Source organism: Phascolarctos cinereus, unplaced genomic scaffold (genome assembly GCF_003287225.1).
Source record: "Phascolarctos cinereus isolate Bilbo 61053 unplaced genomic scaffold, phaCin_HiC Scaffold_4;HRSCAF=312, whole genome shotgun sequence".
In the NCBI taxonomy this organism is placed as follows: Eukaryota; Metazoa; Chordata; class Mammalia; order Diprotodontia; family Phascolarctidae; genus Phascolarctos; species Phascolarctos cinereus.
The window spans coordinates 296,067,666-296,085,854 of NW_027555847.1; the positions used below are offsets into that span (position 1 = coordinate 296,067,666).

The 18,189-nt window shown below is 35.9% G+C and overlaps 1 long non-coding RNA gene across 2 annotated transcripts in view; it reads left to right on the forward strand.

The window, feature by feature from the left end:
• LOC110223093 (uncharacterized) overlaps positions 1-17,911 on the forward strand; it is a 74,797-nt gene extending 56,886 nt beyond the window's left edge. The window contains exons 2-4 of one of the 2 annotated variants that reach the window (XR_002328588.2): positions 11,397-11,476; positions 13,232-13,299; positions 17,697-17,911. This is a non-coding gene — a long non-coding RNA (uncharacterized LOC110223093). Of the gene's footprint in view, positions 1-11,396; positions 11,477-12,977; positions 13,030-13,231; positions 13,300-17,696 lie in introns of those variants that run through there. The other variant, XR_013485683.1, reaches the window with a different exon arrangement.
• The last annotated feature ends 278 nt before the right edge of the window (positions 17,912-18,189 follow it).

An 18,189-nucleotide genomic window follows, 5' to 3' on the forward strand; every position in this document is an offset into this window, starting at 1 on the left:
CAATAGAAGGGAGAGATATCTGCGTCTGCTGCTGTCCCTTGTGGTGGATCATAGGTAACATCTGTTTCCACTTATTCTATAACAACCTTCATTAAAAGTAACTGTGGATCCTAATTGAACTGTTCTCTGTGTAGTTGATTGTGGACAGAAAAAAAAATGGTAATGAATAATGTACAATTATTTCTTTTCCTCTTTTTCAACTATTGTGAAAATCTTTCTTACTACTGCTTCACATTTTTTAAAAACAGAAATAAACACCTGGAAAAAAGAAGAAATTTTTCAGAATAATGGAGCTAGCAATTCCAAGTTTCTAATCATTTGGGGTTGACCAAAGGCTCACTTGGAAGAAATCTTCTATTAAAGGATTGTAATTAGCCCTATCTCAACATTATAAATCACCAGGTTCTAGGAAATCGCCCCTCATCAGGGGAAAAAAAATGACAAAACAATTGCATAAGGTTTATTTTTGCCTGAGCGTATATGAGAAACATTCAACTTCAATGCTTAATGAAAAGTGGTTATTTAGCTATGATTCTAAATCTTTCATGTGAAATGGGATTTTTGCTTTAGGAAAAAAATGAAATTTGTATATATGTTAACCTTGTGAGCTAGGAATGAAGGACAACTTGAAAGAGTTTGTCTGATATCAAAAAACTGTTTTGCTTCTCTAGCCATTAATCATGTTTGGCACATTCTTGTATCCTTGACAAGCTTGGTCTGAGCCCTGACACGAAGTGCCCAGTAACCTCTAACCAGACACAGAAGAAAATTCCTCTATTACAAATAGGAATGAAACTAAGATCCAATAATTGTATTGTATCACAAACATACATCAATAAGTCAGCAATTTTATAAACCATTCCAAGAGTCTACCTCCATTTCTTTTTCTTCAAATTTTACTAATAAAATCTTGTACAGGTGCTTAGGTCAGGATTTTCCAAATACACTGATATATGTGTGTGCTTGGGTTTGAGTTAACTCTTTTATTACACTAATGCTATCTATCACTTCTTGCATGTGTCAGCATTACTTTTGAATGACAAAAAGGTTGAGGTAGTGTGGCATGTGTAAGGAACTCTTGTACCTTTCAAGGAGAAGTAGCTTTACATGGAAAATAAAAGGATTTCACATTGATAAGTGATCTAGCAATAACCAAATATTTATTCTTTCTTTTGAGAAATGTCAGAGGTTGAAAGAAAAAAAAAATCACAAGGAACAATCCATTCCAAAATGGCAGCATGAATTGTTAAAACCATATAATTGGAGTATTTTCAGTTTTTTTGTTTCAATTTCTCTTCCCAATTATTTTCTTTACCTTGTAAAAGAGATCCTGGGAATTATTTTTCCATATAAACAGAAAAAAAACCCACTTGACATTTACTTTATCTCTGTAATTCACTGACATTGCAGAACAATATGTATTTTTACATCTATATAATCCACCATGCCCCTGTCTTTTCATCAATAGTAAAAATGCCTATTTCCAATTAATTGAACTCCAAATTTGAATCAGAATGAGAATGAAGAGGGAAAAGAGGAAGAAAATATAGTGACTATTGTGGAAAGTAATTCACTGCAACACATACTTTCATAAAAGTCATTGAGTTTTAAAGGGAAAAAAAAATCGTGTGTTGATCAAAGAAATCATCATATCTTCAATAAGCAAAACATTCATTGCATGGAATCTTTGATATTACTACACAAAGAAAACAAAGCTATCCACTTGGAACTTTAAAATGTTCCCTTTCTTGTCAATTCATTACTTGAAATAATGAATTGCAGCCTCTTCTTCTTCCCATTGCATATTTGGGATAGTTTACATTACTTTGAAAAGGCTTAAATATTTCACCACCCACTGTAGAATGCCCTGATGAAGGGAAGAAAAATGCATTTACTTTCATAATTTGACTGCAGTGATTTCTTTCCATATGATTCAGAGCTTGGGAATACCATGGGCATACTATTAAAAGAAAAAAACCCATCTTGGTGAAATGTATTAAAATGCAAGAATACATTATAAAAGTTACATGGGAGATACCTGATAAAGAATAAGAAACCCAATCCATTTACAGCATGCTCTATAGCTTTTAGTGTGGTATGGAGATACTGGGAAAGCTCTGATAACAACAAGAGCTAATAAATTTGCCTGTATAGTAGCTGTAGATAAGAGCACTGCTATTTTCACTGGAACTGTTAGTTTTGAAGGCTTATACCCACAGAAATTATGTCTACAAACACCAGTTACCATTAGAAAACCACTAGAAAGATGTAAAATCTACCCATCCACAGTCTTTCTAGTTTATAGAAAATGCTAGGAGAGCTCCCAGAAATTCTGTGCCTACACACTCAGAATTTCTTCTGTGGAATCACATCTTTTGTTCATCTGATCTCATCATCTGGATTTATTATGGTTTCACATTTTCTGATAGATTAAGTATGAAAGAGCCAGAATTTCAGAATACACACAGATAAAGCCACCCATCCCTTCATTTATAGTTTCGAATATGCCTAAAATGACTTTAGAATCTTTTCCATAGTCAGTATCTTTTTTCTCCACATATCCATATGATACATAACATTTTACATTTAAACAAGAATAAAGCTGTCTTTAATTAATGAAATATGAGTCATTCTTTTAAAAATATATCTGTGCATGGTCCTTTGTTTCCAGTAAACAAAAGTGATCAGATTTGATTCTGTAATATGGAATGGAATCATTTAGTGGAATATCCATTTCACATCACAAGAAGAAAAAGCGAAATCCTGCAAAGAAATATGCATGTGCTATATCAACAAAGAAACAAAAAGGCATAAATAACACTAGCCCTGGTTAAACATACCATGTCTATTTACATAAAAATGCCCGTCTCCCCAATCCTACGTAAAACAACTTCTGTGGGTGAACTTTTTTTATGGCAATATGTATTTCTTTTCTGTGACTGTGTATTGCAAACTCTTTGCAAAAACAGAGTTTTTAAGGAAAGTTGTTATATTAAGATGTATGTCTGCTTCCTTTCAGAAGACAGATTAGAGTGCCTCAGCTGCCACTGAAGTTGTCTCTCTTTGTCACCAAATGGAATGCTGCATATATAAAAATGCAGAGTGTAATGTGGAGTCAAATGTCTCTCAGCACAAGAGTTGTTCATTTTAGCACCCATTTTCTTGGTATTTATCAACTTACTAATTATAGGCAAATTGCTTCCAACACTAAAACTGTGGTGATTAGCAGTTTTTTCTGCTAACTCCAGTCTACTGTAGTTCCGGTAAAGAATGTCAATAATCCAGATTCCTTTCTCTATCCTGCTTTAGAGTATGTAAAAATAAATTCATCAGGCCAGTGAATCTCAACTTTGAGAAACTTGGAGGGTTGGGGGAGGGATGGGGAACAGTTTCATTTATCAAATCAAGACCTCAGCAGTAGGACCAGGATATTCACTACCTCCCATTCAATTGTGTGGGTTTGAAGGTTCAGTGGAGCTTGGGCCTTTGCAAGGAAGAAATCTGACAGTCCCAGCTTCACTAGGGGAGTGTGTACATCTGAATGCTGGGGAGGACAGCATCAGCTTCTGGGCTCAACACAGAAGGTCAGCATTAAAGATGGGGGAGTGTAGAATCCTAGCCCAACTCTCTTGTACTGATACCCTAGCCAATGGCTGGGTTTCATTGTTTCAAACCAACTCTATCATGTAACAATGCAACAGAGTTAACTGTGGGTTTGTATGGCTAGACATAAAACGGTTTGCAATCTTCGGCCTTTCGTTATAATCTTTCAAAGCAGCTCAAATGAAACGGGAGTAGGATGCCATTCTAGAAAATGTTTTCATAACATGTGGGACAATAAAAGGTTGCATTTTCTATCACCATTGCTAATTTCACCCATTTGTTTCTCATTACAATAAGTAAACAAGATTAAATGGAAAATCCCACAGTTCACAAAGTACATTACACAGCAGAAATGTCGCAAACAAATACTATGTGAGTGCATTAACTAACTTATGTTCCTCTAAGCAACTCTGCATTTCTTTCTGCAATGAAGTTCTTAAAATGTTAAAGTTATGTTGGCAGGTCCCAGTCAACAACAAAGTCTGTGATGGCCTTTCTCCGCCCCCCCCCCAATACATTGCTTTTAGTCTAATTGCTTATTTGCAGTCTCAGCAAGCCAGAGAGAAGAATTTTCTCTTCTTTGGCTTGTATCTGAATACTAACTAGCCAGCCTAGCCAAGGCTCTCTAAAGAGTGAGACTGCATGAGAGACACAGTGCATTGGACACAGTCAGGAGGCAAATGAAAGAAGAAAACAAAAGTCTATTCAGGGCTGAATCCTCTGATAAACTCACCCATCCCCCAATCCCTTTAAAAATGAAGAGAAAGGGAAAAAACCCATGAATCCATGGCTGAATGCCTGAGGTTGTCAGAATAAAGGACAATGAATGACAGCTGACTGTCAGCACAATTCTCAGACTTAGAGTTTTCATTTTTTGGCATTGTTGAACCAAAAAAAATTTTTTTTAATGTGTGTATGTAACAAGGAAATGCGTCCTAAGTTCTCTGTGAATGCACAGACTAGTTCAGTGAAGGAGAAGGTACTAAGTAGTTCCACATGGGTTTCCTCCCTGTTCAGTATATTTTTGCTGGAAAATGTTCTCAACTTATTAAGTGTTTTTCTTGTGACAACAATGCTAAATGATGTTGGGAAAGCCACAGAAAGGTCATGAACCTGCTTTTCCTTTTAATTCCCTGTTTAGGATAGAAGATCTGACATGATAAAATATAACAGAATCTCATAAACCTGTTGCTAAATAAGCATCAACAAAACAAGAGTAAAGGGGGGGGGATGCTGAATAATCTCTGTTTGACTTATTTAGGAATTTCTTCTCTCAAGCTGTTTTTTTCCCCAACAGATTTTTCTAAACTTTCATCTTCACTGACTGCTTTAATCCTCCTGCCTTTGTTGTTCCAAGAGACACAGCAGCTTGTTCTTAAGTCGCAACTACCCACATTTTCCAGGGCTAAACCTTTACTATAGTTTCACACATAAATCCATACCCCCCCCCTCCAATGTGTTAGCTTTGCCATGAAAAGTTGAAAGGTACAAATAAAAAAAAATTAATAAAAGGACTTGATGGCTTCCTAAATAATGTGCCCTAAGTTGGCTGTGTTTTACCTCACTATTTTATGTGCTATATACAGGTCCTGAGAGATAACAAACCTAGAATGGTGGGTATTTAGCAATTAAATTAATTCCAGCCTTTTCTCAACTCTGGTTCACAGTAGTCTGTTGACCGTCTGTGCTGGGAGGACAATGATTCTATTCTCAAACCCATTAGACTGATGAAGAGTCACAACTGCACAGAACATCAAGTCTCCAGGTCTTGCCACAGTAGGCACAAAGACAGTTCTTCAATGTGGCTACACTTTAGAGGCCAGACATAACTGGCCAATGGTCAGGAAGAGTGATAGAGTACTGAACTGTGGCACTGCAAGCACACATAGGGCACGATTACGGGGAAGCTGGGGAAGCTCAAAGTGACGTTCCCATCCCAGCAGGTGTTACTGAACATTCTAAATCTTTCAAGAAGAATGAATGAATGAAGGAAGGAGTAAAGCTGAAGTAAAACAAGAAACAGGAGTTAAGTTAATTTCTTGGCTCTTTTGTTCCCCTACCTAAAAAGGGGAAAAAAAAGCTTTCTTTAAATAATAAATGGAATTTAGGAAAGTCGTAGTTTATATACCTTTCCCCCGCCACGTTTCTCAAGAAACATTTAACACTGAAGAAGTGATTTGGGAAAGAAAACAATGAAGAATATTTATGTTTCCCATTGTGAAATATGTCCAGTTGTTTGATTTTACTGTGAAGCTAGAAAGAAAAGCTCTTGACCAGGAAATCTTCATTTCCTCCTATCCTTCAATTCAGTTTCAAAGAAATGCTGTTTCAGTACATTTGACCCAAAAGATTATATGTGGACTTACTGAATTATATGTATTGGTCTAGCCACAGGGGGGAAAAATCATTCATTCCAAAATAATTGAGATTATTAGACTCTACTAGCTCACTTGCATCAGGTAGTACAGGAATATAAAACAATCATGACTAAACTCTGAAAAATTTCACATACAGTTCATATTTGGAATCCATTACATTTCGCTATTTATCTGTGCATATTCTCATAAAACATTTTGAGAACAAAAACAAACTTTAAAAAAGAAAAAAAATAATTCCCTCTTAAATGGGCTCTACGTCTTAAATGAGAGTACTTGAAATTACAAATGCGGTTATTTAAACAATTCACCCTTATAGGATCAGCTTCAGAAACTAACATTTAAATTCTACCAGTGGTTGCTAAACCTGGTTTCCCCTAGTGCATGAACCTGAAGTGAAAATTTATCCCGAGAGAACTGAAAGGCCAATTTTCCACATTGATTCATTTGTTTGCTGGGCATATTTTAATGCATATAATTAAGTGCATACAAGTTTAATTAACCAATTTCTGTTTACTGGGAGAGCTCAAATGATTGAGATTAAGGATTACAACTTTTGCCACTCTCAGGAGTTGCATAAAAATGATAATAGTATTCTATTCCTTTTAGACACTACATATCTGTGCTCTCTCTCTCTCTCTCTCTCTCTCTCTCTCTCTCTCTCTCTCTAATCTAAGAAGTTATTTCAAATAAGTACTTCTTAAATGAAGATATTCAATTATGCCTTTTATTTATATTGAACAAACTACCTAATATAATGAAGTGGTGTAGTCGATAGAGAGGTGACGTTGAAGCCAGGAGAAACATATTGCCTCTAACCTTAACTGGCTGTGTGAACCTGGGCAAGTCACTTAACCTCTCAGTGCTCTAGTTAATTCTCTAAGACTTTAAGTTGCAATGAAAGCGAAGGCCTGCTTTGGTAGAGGGAGTGTCCTCATAAGGGAATTCCTTACAGCAATGAAATCACAGCTCCAGTCCCTATCTCTATTCCTATATAACTGTCATATGCATTATATATATATATTTATATATGTCCAAAGAAATCTAGTTTGAATTAATTCCTGGATGAGGTTTTAGACCCTTGATGAAAATCGTAAATGCAAATGGACCTCTTTCTTTGTAAGTTGTCTTAAATTTCTTCACTAAATAATAATAATTTTATTTTTTTAACTGATTTTATATTCACCCAATAAGCATTAATACATGCTACATGAAGATTGGGCATTTCTGATCCATGACTAAGAAAACCAGTGTGGTCATTAATGGAATAGAAAGACGGAGAGTTTTTCTGAAGAGAATGTTGTGTATGCTTTATTCTAAAATCTGTGAAGTCCCAGTACCACTGTACTTTTTGCCATAAAGATATTCTTAGATGAGGCAGAGATCACTTACGAGCAGGGGTGTTGTGAGTCTCAAATAAGATAATTGATGTAAAACAGCTTTCAAACCTTAAAGCACTTTATAAATGTAGGTTATTATTATGAACCTCAGACCTCCCATGTGGTTCTGACTTCATTCCCTGAGTGAAGCTTCTACTGACTTCTTCTTGAGCTCAATGAAGGCTTATAGAGTGATATAGGAGTATACTGATGAAAGTTTAACTATCAGGTGTGTGTGTGTGTGTGTGTGTGTGTGTAGGTATTTGCACAAACCTTCAAGTTCAAACTGCATATTGACACATTTTTCAGTCTAGATAATCAACAAAACAATAAATGAAGCTCTAATTTTACCAATTTTGAATTTCTGAGGTGTAAATGCTCACACTGAAAAATTAAAAGTGAGATTTTGTAAGTATGAGAGTAGGAACATCTCTACTTATGAACTAAATAATCAAGGAAAGTTTCATGGAAAAAAATCTGACTTAAGCTAGACTCTGAAGAAAGGGTAGGATTTTGACAAGTGAATTGGGATTAGAGGGCAGTCTAGTTAAGAAGAAAGGCATGAGAAAAGACAAAGTGATGGAAATATGTCAAAATGGCAAAAAAAAAAGAATAACTTCCATTATGCAATATTTCAAAAGTTAGATAAAATATTCACATCTAGCAATGAAATCATGTAATAAAATTCCAGGGGAAAATGTTGCTTTCCATTTATTTATTTGATGAATAATCATTCAACACAAATGATCTATAACCTCAGTCACAGAGCAGGTGCCAAACAATAAGGTAAAGAGAATATGTTACTAAAATGATTCTGTATTACAGAAGAATCTACCGTTATTCTCTTAAGATGTTTGTTTAAATGTTCCAGGACATAAATAAAGCAACTTTTAAGAATTCTTTCTCTTAAAAATTGATGACGTCTTTAAATAATAGCAATTTCAAATCTACCTCCAATACTGAACACTCCCTTATATCAAAAAAAAAAAAAGATTATAGGAAACATTGACCATGTTTGAAAATGCATATAAAATTCTGTTTTCATAATGTCCTTACTTCAGTGGTATGCTGGAACATTGTACCAGCTGGAGGAAGATGATTGTTAAATTTTTAATATGACAATTTACATATTGGAAATCAGCAAATACTACAAATTAAAGCTTGGTTTATTATTTTGTTGGTTATCTGGATTTAAGAAAATGATGTAGGCAGTGCTAACAATGCAGACTAAACTTAAATGTTTGCTTTGGGTACATTTTTTTTTCCTACAGAGAGTCACTTGTTAAATATTCACCAGCATCCCTCTAACCAGCTCTTTTCCATGAGAAACAACGTAGACTTCACTTACCAGTTCCATGCTTACAGTCGTTAAACAGAGTTAGTCATTTATCTAGGAGATCTGGGGGATCCAGTTGTTTTCCAAAACCTTCAATGGTTTGTTTGTCTACTCATATTTTGCCTTCCTTTTGGGATCTTCTGCTTTATATTGTTATAGTCATTTTACACACACACACACACACACACACACACACACACACACACTTCTCATTTCTGCTTATTTTGTTCTATCTACATAATTTCATATAAATTGTTCCATTTCTCTAAATGTATTGTATTTATCACCACTTACTGCACAATAATATTCCGTTGTATCTTCAGTCATTCCCCAGTCAATGGCTTCCACCCAGTTCTTTACTAGTATAAAGAGTGCTGATATGAATATTTTGGAATATATTGGACGTTGTTTTTCTTTCTTTTTTTGCCTTTTTTTTTGCCTTCCTTGCAGCTTATGTGGAATCCTTGAGTCAAAAAGGATTGATAGTTTCATCACTTTTCTTCCAGAATCCAAATTTAAATCTAAAACAGTTGGGCCAGGATAAGTTATTGTTTGTTTGTTTGTTTGTAAAAGAGCTACAACAAGCATCTAAAACTTAAGAAGAAAGTATTTTTTCACATCCAGATACTTAATTTTTTTTTACATACTCAAGGCATTAAATGAGAGTCAATTGAAGTTCCCAACTGTATAGAATAGTATAGTTTTAAACCAAAGTAATACTAGAAGTTCTGTGGACTCCCAAGGTCTACCTAGTATCCTACGTAAATGTATAAAGTCAAACATTCTTTTTATTCATTTTATCTTTTAATTATTAAAATAATTACAATGTTTGAGTCATCCACTAAAGTCCTCTGCTAGCTCATCATGATTCATAGACCCTTAACTCTTAAAGGCTATTCCTGTAGTATATCAACTCTGACAGGTCCTGGGTAAAACGAAGAAGTCCATGAGTTTAGTGCACGTGTGTGGGTGTGTGTTTGTGTGGGTGTGTGTGCGTGTGTGTGCATAAGAGAGAGAGGAAAAGAGAGGGACAGAGAGATAGATAGGGAGAGAGAGAGAGAGAGAGAGAGAGAGAGAGAGAGAGAGAGAGAGAGAGAGAGAGAGAGAACACTGAGGACCAGCCTAAATTTGCAGAGGCATATTACAATAAGGTTAGCCATCCTGTGATAAAATTTTTTGTTCAAAAAACTCAGAAAATCATCTAAACAGAGAAGTTATGATATGAGTAAGTAGAGTAGCCACAAGAATGAGATTACAGTTCTTTTGAAATATTGTAATTCTTGTGTAAGACTAAGGAATTTGTTCAATCAGTTTGAGTAACTTAAATAGCTGGTTCTCAATTAGTATAAATAATGAATCCTGTGAAGTAGTTGAATTATTTTAATGTGCATATTTCAATAGTGGCTGGAACTAGGGTTGTGCTGGAGCCAGCTCATACCAGCTTATTCCTTGAGATAGCCAATTGTTAAATTTTCAGAGTGAATGTCAATACCTTGGAAATTGGCAAATGTTAAAATTAGGAATTGCTATGTTTTGTTGGTTGCATAAATTTTAAAAAGTCATGAAGAAAATGTTAATAATGTAGATTAAACTTAAAAGTGTTATTGCTAGCCATTAGCTAGCACACCACTGGCTTGGACAAATTACACTATTTTACATAATTATAAATTTGAATGCTTGCAGCCACTTCATGGGATTCATTATTTGCATTAATGGAGACCTAGATGTACATTCCATTTCAGACACTGAGGGGAAAAAAAAAACGAACTGTGTTGTTGACCTTTGGGATTGTCTTCTTTGTTTGGGTTCACATTTCCTGGAAGAAAGAACTGGCCAACATTGCCCCCTACTCTAAACAGTTTAGTCTAACAGTGATATTGTTTAAAACTTTCTAATGCCAATAGGAAGGAAAGGGGGAAAGAAAGACGGGAAGGAGAAAGAAAGGAAGGAAAGAAGGAAAAGGAAGCAAGGAACAGAGGGAGGGAGGGAGGGAAGAGAGAAAATAAGGAGAAGGAAGTTCAAGTTTCCTATTCCATTAAGGTTCGCTCTATAATAGAGCACCACATTACTTTTCCAGCTATATTTCATATTACCTCTAGCCACTTATTCTACACTCCAGCCAAAGCAGGCTACTTGTCAATTCCCATTTATGTCCTGATTTGCTGACTCCATATCTTTGCTTATTCAGTTCCTAATTCCTTAAATACATCCTCTTCCACCCCTACCCCTTTAAAAAAAAATTCCACCTTTTTAAATCCTATCTCAAGTACAGTTACCTCCACTAAGCCTTTCCTGATCCACATCCTCCTCCTTTCCAGTCAAAATGATTCCCTGCTTAAAACCCTTATCTATGGTTTTGTTTATATTATTTTATGCATTTATAAAGGACTAATTTCCCTTATAGTGTTTTATTTCTCCTCCTAAAATCTAGGCTACTTTATAGAATGAGCTGTATCTCATCAAATATCTGTATTCCCTCCTCCCCCCAGGCCTGTTTTGTATACTGCAGGTGTTTAATAAATGTTTGTTAAGTGAATGAAAAGACGTGATGTGTGAGCACTCTTTTACCCCAGAATGCCCTGACATGATTCCCCTGGAGCTATTCAGCAGCAGAGCAGTATATACAATAATCTCTTTCACTTATGTATAGGGAGAACTCTTCTCACTACTTTATATAAACTCCTGGATCCCCTTCCATTTTAGGTTTACACAGGCTGGTTACAATATTCTGCAGATGCAAGGTGGATCCTTTACCTCTGAATGGATAATCTTTCCTCTGAGAGGTAAGAAGATTGGGGCGTTCTGATAAAAAAACCAAATAGTTATGTATAGGAATATTGATCAATTTTTTTGACCACGTAAATGGTCAAAATGAGTAACCCTTTGATTCTCCTGTTGTTTTTTTTTTTTGATGGACAAACACTACACTTAAAATCCTGAGGGACTTTCTGTGGAAAGTAATGCATTAAGTCACTGTGTTCATTCTGAGTGTGTGTATATGTATGTATGTGTGTGTGTGCGTGAGTGATATGTTTCCACTGTCCGGATTTCAGTTGTTATCTCATTTCTAAGGAAGGAATGCAGTTAAAAGGAAGATGACAATGTCAGGAAACCAGTTTCTTCCTTTCCTATGAATATGCATTACATCAGACAGCTAGTGGGACCTAAAAGAGTTCAAAGGTCAGGAGTCACCTGTGGCTGATTGACCTTCTGATAAGGATTCAAATGTCGAAAATGAATCCAGAAACAAATAGTTTGCATTTTAGGAGATAAGAATCATGGTGGGAAAGTCCCTCCCAGTTGGGAATCTTATTTCACATTTTAGTATAATTAGCCAACTGATTAACAGCTTTTTGTTCCCATTTGAATAACTGATAGTGATTCATTTGGTATGCTCTCCTGTCAAATGGGCAGCAATAACAATAAAGTTGATGCATCTTGGCTCTTGTTTACCCAGGAACCTGCGGTTATCTCCTGTATTAGGATAAAGAATATGTACTGACCATCTAAAATAATTATCATTCAGGATCCATTTAATGGTGAGGATATAGAAGGTTATTTCTCTCTCTGTTTTTTTTTTTAACAGAGATTGCTGACACATTTTCTCATAATGTTGGGGGTTTTTTTAAGCATAAGAGTATTCTTGCTTTCTAATATTCTAAAATTGACATACTTACCTACAAAAAAGTGTGCAGAAGAAAGGAGGATAGTTCAAGTATCAAAAAAAAATTCTAATTTGAGACAGCCTATAGAGGTCTTTTTGAAAAACCTAGTGGTTTTTTTCCTAAAAATCTGTAATTTAAATTCTTAGGTTTTTTTTAATCGAGGAGCACTTAGACAACTGAAATACATTTTTTTGCATCTTGTTTCTCTTAAATTATTTGTTTTTACTTAAATTCCATAGGTCTTTCTTCTAGAATGTCCAATGTGCCATCTTCCCCATATTTGTAAATAATCAGTTTTTTGCTCCTCCTTTGATTTAATGTTCTGTTCTTTCTATATGAAGATAACACTCTGTGATGGGTATGAACTCCCAATAGTGTTGATAGATCACTTTGAGCCATCTACACTCTTTATTCTGTTTTCCCTTCTGACTAATGCTTGAACAAATGTAGTTGTGTAATCTGTCTGTAACTGTGTAACAACATTTTCCTCTCTGACCCACCTTTGGCAAAGTAATTACCAATGCTGCAAAATTTCTGGTGAGAGTTATGGAAGGAAGGAAATTACTTCATTCCCATTAATTTCCTGCTCTGTGATTTGCGCAGGTATGATTTGGTTTAAGGTAGAAACGCAAATTAGCAGAGGACAGAAGTTTTGATCAGATTGGTTTTAAGTAAGTTTAGTTTATATGGATGCATTATTGTAGAATTTCACACTTTAGATTTTTTAATGTTACCACCCACCACCATAAACAGCCCAATTTGTTGTTTTATTTAAATTTTGATGCTTAGAAAGATGAGTCTATTTTTATGTAAACCCTATATAGGATCACAAAGTATCTTAAAGGTTGTCTTTTGTCCAACTCTAATTTTCAGATGAGGAAACTGCAGACCAGAGAAGTGAAGACATTTGCTCAAGGTCGCATGGGCAGCAAGAGACAGAGGTGAGATTCTAACCCAGGTCTTCTGACTCCAGATCCAGTGTTCTGTGAATAGCTGGCAGTTTAACATATTGTTTAGGACCTTTGGTTTTGGAGTCAAAAGACCTGAGTTCAAGTCCCACTTATGATGATATGGCTTCAAGTAAGAATACTCATTCTGAAGTTAATATTTACCTGGTAATTACCTGGTAAGGGCCTTTTTCTCAATCTTCACTCTTAAACTCTGTGTGGTTTTTGACAAGTAAATGATTTTCTCTTTTCTAGGTTTTTGTGACATATCTCTTTGCTCATTCTTCTGTCTTATTGCTCTTTTAAAATCTCCTTTGCTGGATCTTCACATCATAGCCTACTGATCCCTTAAACGCTTCTTCCTGTTCCTGCTTCTTTTTTCCCTCTAAACTATGTGGTGTGGTGATTACATCAGTTCGCTTTTGTTCAGCTATCACCTCCATGCAAATAATTTTCAGATCTTTATATCCAGTGCTAATCTCTTTCCTGGGCTACAGTCCCATATTAACAATTTCCTTTTGATCTGTCAAGAATGTCCCATAAGTATGTTAAATTCAATATATCCAAGAAAGAACTCATGATTCTCCCTCCTGTCACAAGCCCTCCTCTCTTCCCATATTCCATATATATATATTCCATATTGAGAGCACCATTGTCCGTCCAGTCACCCAGGCTTCTAACCTCAGTGTCACTCTTATTCACTCCATATATCCAATCTGTTGTCAAATCTTATCACTTTTTCCTTTATAATATCTCTTGTATATTTCTTTTTTCTCTGCTTGTACAACCACAACCCTTTTATAGGAATCTCACTTAAACTGTTTCAGTAGCCATCTAAATGTTATCTCTGACACTTGTCTCTCCCCAGTCTAATTCACCCACTCAGCTGTCAAATTGATTTTCCTAAGACAGGGGTATCCGATAGTGTCAAACCTCTCCTCATCAATAAACTTCATTGGCTCCCTATTACTTCAGTAAACTCTAATTTCCTATTGCCTCTCCAAGATCAAATATAAAAGTCCTCTGTTTGGTATTTAAATCCCTTCACAATCAACCTTCTCTCCCCTCCCCACCCTTTTTTTTTTTTTACCATTTCAAGCTTCACGTGCTTTATACTCCTCCACAAAATCTGCAATTCAGCTACACAGTCCTCACTTGTGAAACTCTATCTCCTGAATATCTACTCCCTTAGTTTGGCATTCCCTCAGGTTTGGAATGTGCTCCCTCCTTACCTCAAACTTCTATCTTCTCTTCTTCCAAGACACAGATCACATCTGGCCTTCTCTAGTAGACCTTTGATTTTCTACTGCTACCCCAGTCCCTACACTTTAATATATCCCTCCACTGTGTATGTATGTATGTATACATACACACACACACACACACACACACACAGAGTTGTTTGCATGGTGTCCCTCCCAATTAGAATGTGAGTTGTTTGTGAGCAAGGACCATATAGTAAGCACTTAATAAATGCATGTTTGATCTGTACTTCTGATAATAGATAATATTACCTTGTATTGATATAACAATTTAAGGTTCATAAAAGGCTTTGCATATGTTATCTCATTTGATGCTTACAACAACTCGGTGAGGTAGGTAAGTCACTAAGCCTCACTGAAACTCAGTTTCCTCAGCTACAAAATGAGATTCTTGGACTAGATGGCTGTAAAAGCCCTGTGCAGTTCTTCTTTATATATGGTCTTATGGTATTTGCCCACTACTGTACTAATTGCTGTGGAGAAAACTTAATTGTTGCCCTAGAATTTAAAATCAAGTTGGAGAGACAATATAACTAGAAAACAGATGCAAATAACACATATAAGTAAGTGTGAGATAGGGTGTTACAAACTGTGTGTTTAAGTGATAAATATATTCAAAGAAAAGGAAGGATCCATGTGGAATAGAGCTAGTCAGGGAAGAGATTATGGAAGAGGGAATCTCAGTATGTTCTTGAAGGAAATGTAGTGTTTACTTGCTAGTAGAGCAGGGTCTAAATTAATGCTTCTAATTTTAGGAATAATTCTAGCCCCTAGCCCCCGGTATACATATAAAAGTAAATCAATTCTTGTTTAACTGAGTTGAAATAATTTGATCTGATAGAGAGAAGATACAAGGGTAAATAATCAGAATTCTTAAAAGTGTTTTGTGAAAGGAAAGGAGAACATTAATGAGAATTTTAGGACACACCTGGAAAATTTACTAGTTATATAATTGGTGTGGGATACTTTTGCTCTTTATTTGAAAGCTTCACAATACTAAATGACTGTTCTTTCTTGGATCTTAGTGTCAATAAGAAATTGTATGCACAGAATTTTAATTCTAAAAGCTTAGTAGTATAGTCTTTTGCTATTGGCAAAAAGAAATTCATAGCAATTAATTCAATTCAATGCACATTCAATAAATTAATTCAATTCAATGGATTATTGATTATTGATGTTGATATGAATGAAATTAATTCGATTCAATGCACATTCATTAACCTACTCTGCTTGGTGTGGAGAATAGTGGATAGATTGGCCTTGAAGGCAAGAAACTGTGTTCAAGTCTTATTTCTGATATATACCAGCTTTAAGAGGTTGTGTAAAAAGTCACTTAATCTTTCTGCAACATGGACAATTCTCTATAATTCTGGAGAAGATGATGAGCAGCGTTTGTAGAGAGTTTCCTCTCCCAGGATTGTCCTATACCAATGTATAAAGGTGTGATGTGTAGAATTGAGTAAATGGATAAGCTGGTAGTCTTATTTGGATGGCACATAGATTATAGAAGGAAGTAGCAGAAAAAGTTTGTGTGATTTGTGATTAGCCCCACCCAAAGAGATATTACCTTGAAATCTTTGGAGTAATCAGGGACATGCCTGATAGTTAAGTAAACTTCCCTGGTTCTTGGGAATGCTAGTTACTATGTTACACTTGAACTTTGCTAGAATTCTGTGGAAGATGGTGGAGGGTTGGAGAAGAAATACATGTGGGGGCCAACAAAGTGTTGCATGGGTGTGGAATGGAACAATGAACAGTAGTAGGAGAGGATGGAGGCAGCCATATTATAAACTTAGGACAAGGCTAAAACAGGTATACGTTGGAAGGATGATCTCCAGACCCTGTAGTAGTGAAGGATCTTAGTTCAATGAATAACTTCTTCCTGATTCTTCTTTGTCCACCAAGGTAGAAGTGGTTTTCTCCCCCTGCTAGTCAAACCATCCCCCTCCACCCCAACCCCCCCCCCTCTCCATCTATGGAGGAGTCCTAGGCAGCTGTCAGAAAAGGGGAAATTTCAATTCCTCTAACTTTCTGACTTTCGTGGTGATATTTATAATGAAGATGCTTGGTAATTGTTTTTTGCAACTTTAGAGAAAGAGAAGGAATATTCTGTTATGATGACTGGAGATACTTTTGCCAGGCACCGACTGGTCTAGAGAGGGAGCAAAAGGCAGAGAATGTGCATGTGTTTCTTTATATAAGCTTTAAGAGTACGCATGAGTCCAAAGATACCAAAGTCCAACAGAATCTTAGACTGCAAGCCTGGATAACCATATGATATGTTGGAGGAGTGAAAGCAGTTACTTTAGTCTGAGAGGCTTTGGGCACCAGGTTACCAAGTGGGAAGTTTTTATGCATGTGCTGAAAGGACCTGGAGTCTCTGAAATGTAAAGGTATTAATTTTGGGGAATTGTCCTAGCTTTAGGGAACCTGTCATTGTCTGAAACTGTCCATATTTAACTAGAGGGTTCCTGGGCTCCCTTGAAGCCTGGTGGTTGGATCAGTAAAGATATTTGGGAGATTTTATATATATATATATCTATATCTATATCTATACACACACACACACACATATACATATGTGTGTATGTATATATATGTGTGTGTGTGTGTGTGTGTGTGTGTATGCCAATTTCCAAGGAATTAATGTTCACTCTGAAATGTTTTGTTGTACTAAGTGTAGCTTTATTTCCCCCATACTTTTGTTTTTGCTCTTGTGACATGACCAAGACAAATTCTTGGGACCTACTGCAAAATGGTCAGGATAACACCTTAGTCTAAGGGATGAATGATTTTACTGATAGCTTGCTTGCTTTTGAGAATAGCAGTAAAAAGAAATTCATTTTTGCTGTTTTTATTTTTAATGCGTGTGTAGAAAAAAACTGAACTATATGTGAAATAGGCTAGTATGACATAGTTTAGTTGGTTCAGTTTTATTGGCAATGTCGAAAGGGATATTGTCTGGGCAAACTGGACATAGGTCTTCTCTTTATTGGGCCAGATTGATGCATTGACCTTGGCCATATTGATATCATACAGCTTATTTTATAACCTACTTGATGTGATCCTTGTTGACCTTGGCATTTATGATGAATACTAGTATGTTGTTATCTTTAATTTTCTTCACAGATGACTCAGTGGTGAGGGAAAATTTGATGATGTCATTCTTAAAGCTGCCTATGAAGCTAATGTATCGTGACTCTTCAGAAGGTGCAAGATATTTGAATTTTCTTCCTTTTTTGTGTGTTTCTGGTCATGCTTCAACATGACATTTTGGCCTTCTGGGTCTTTGACTTTTTTTTTCTCTTGAAGGAGATGGGCTCCTTCTATGGGGAAGGGTTATTAATAAATCATCATCATCATTGTTGTTGTTGTTGTTGTTGTTTTTGGACACTAGGTCTCTCTATCTTTCACAGGCTGGAAGCGCATCAGTTAATCATGTACCCTGACCCCACTACTGATCAGCATGGGAGCATTGACATCCACTGTTTCCAACCTGAGCTAGTTCACCCCTTCTTACACAACCTTGGAGGATGCCTCCTTCCCACCCTGCCCCCCACTCCCAGGATCTCACCATATTGGTGCCAGACTTACAGGTCAATCAACTGAAGAACAGATGTCT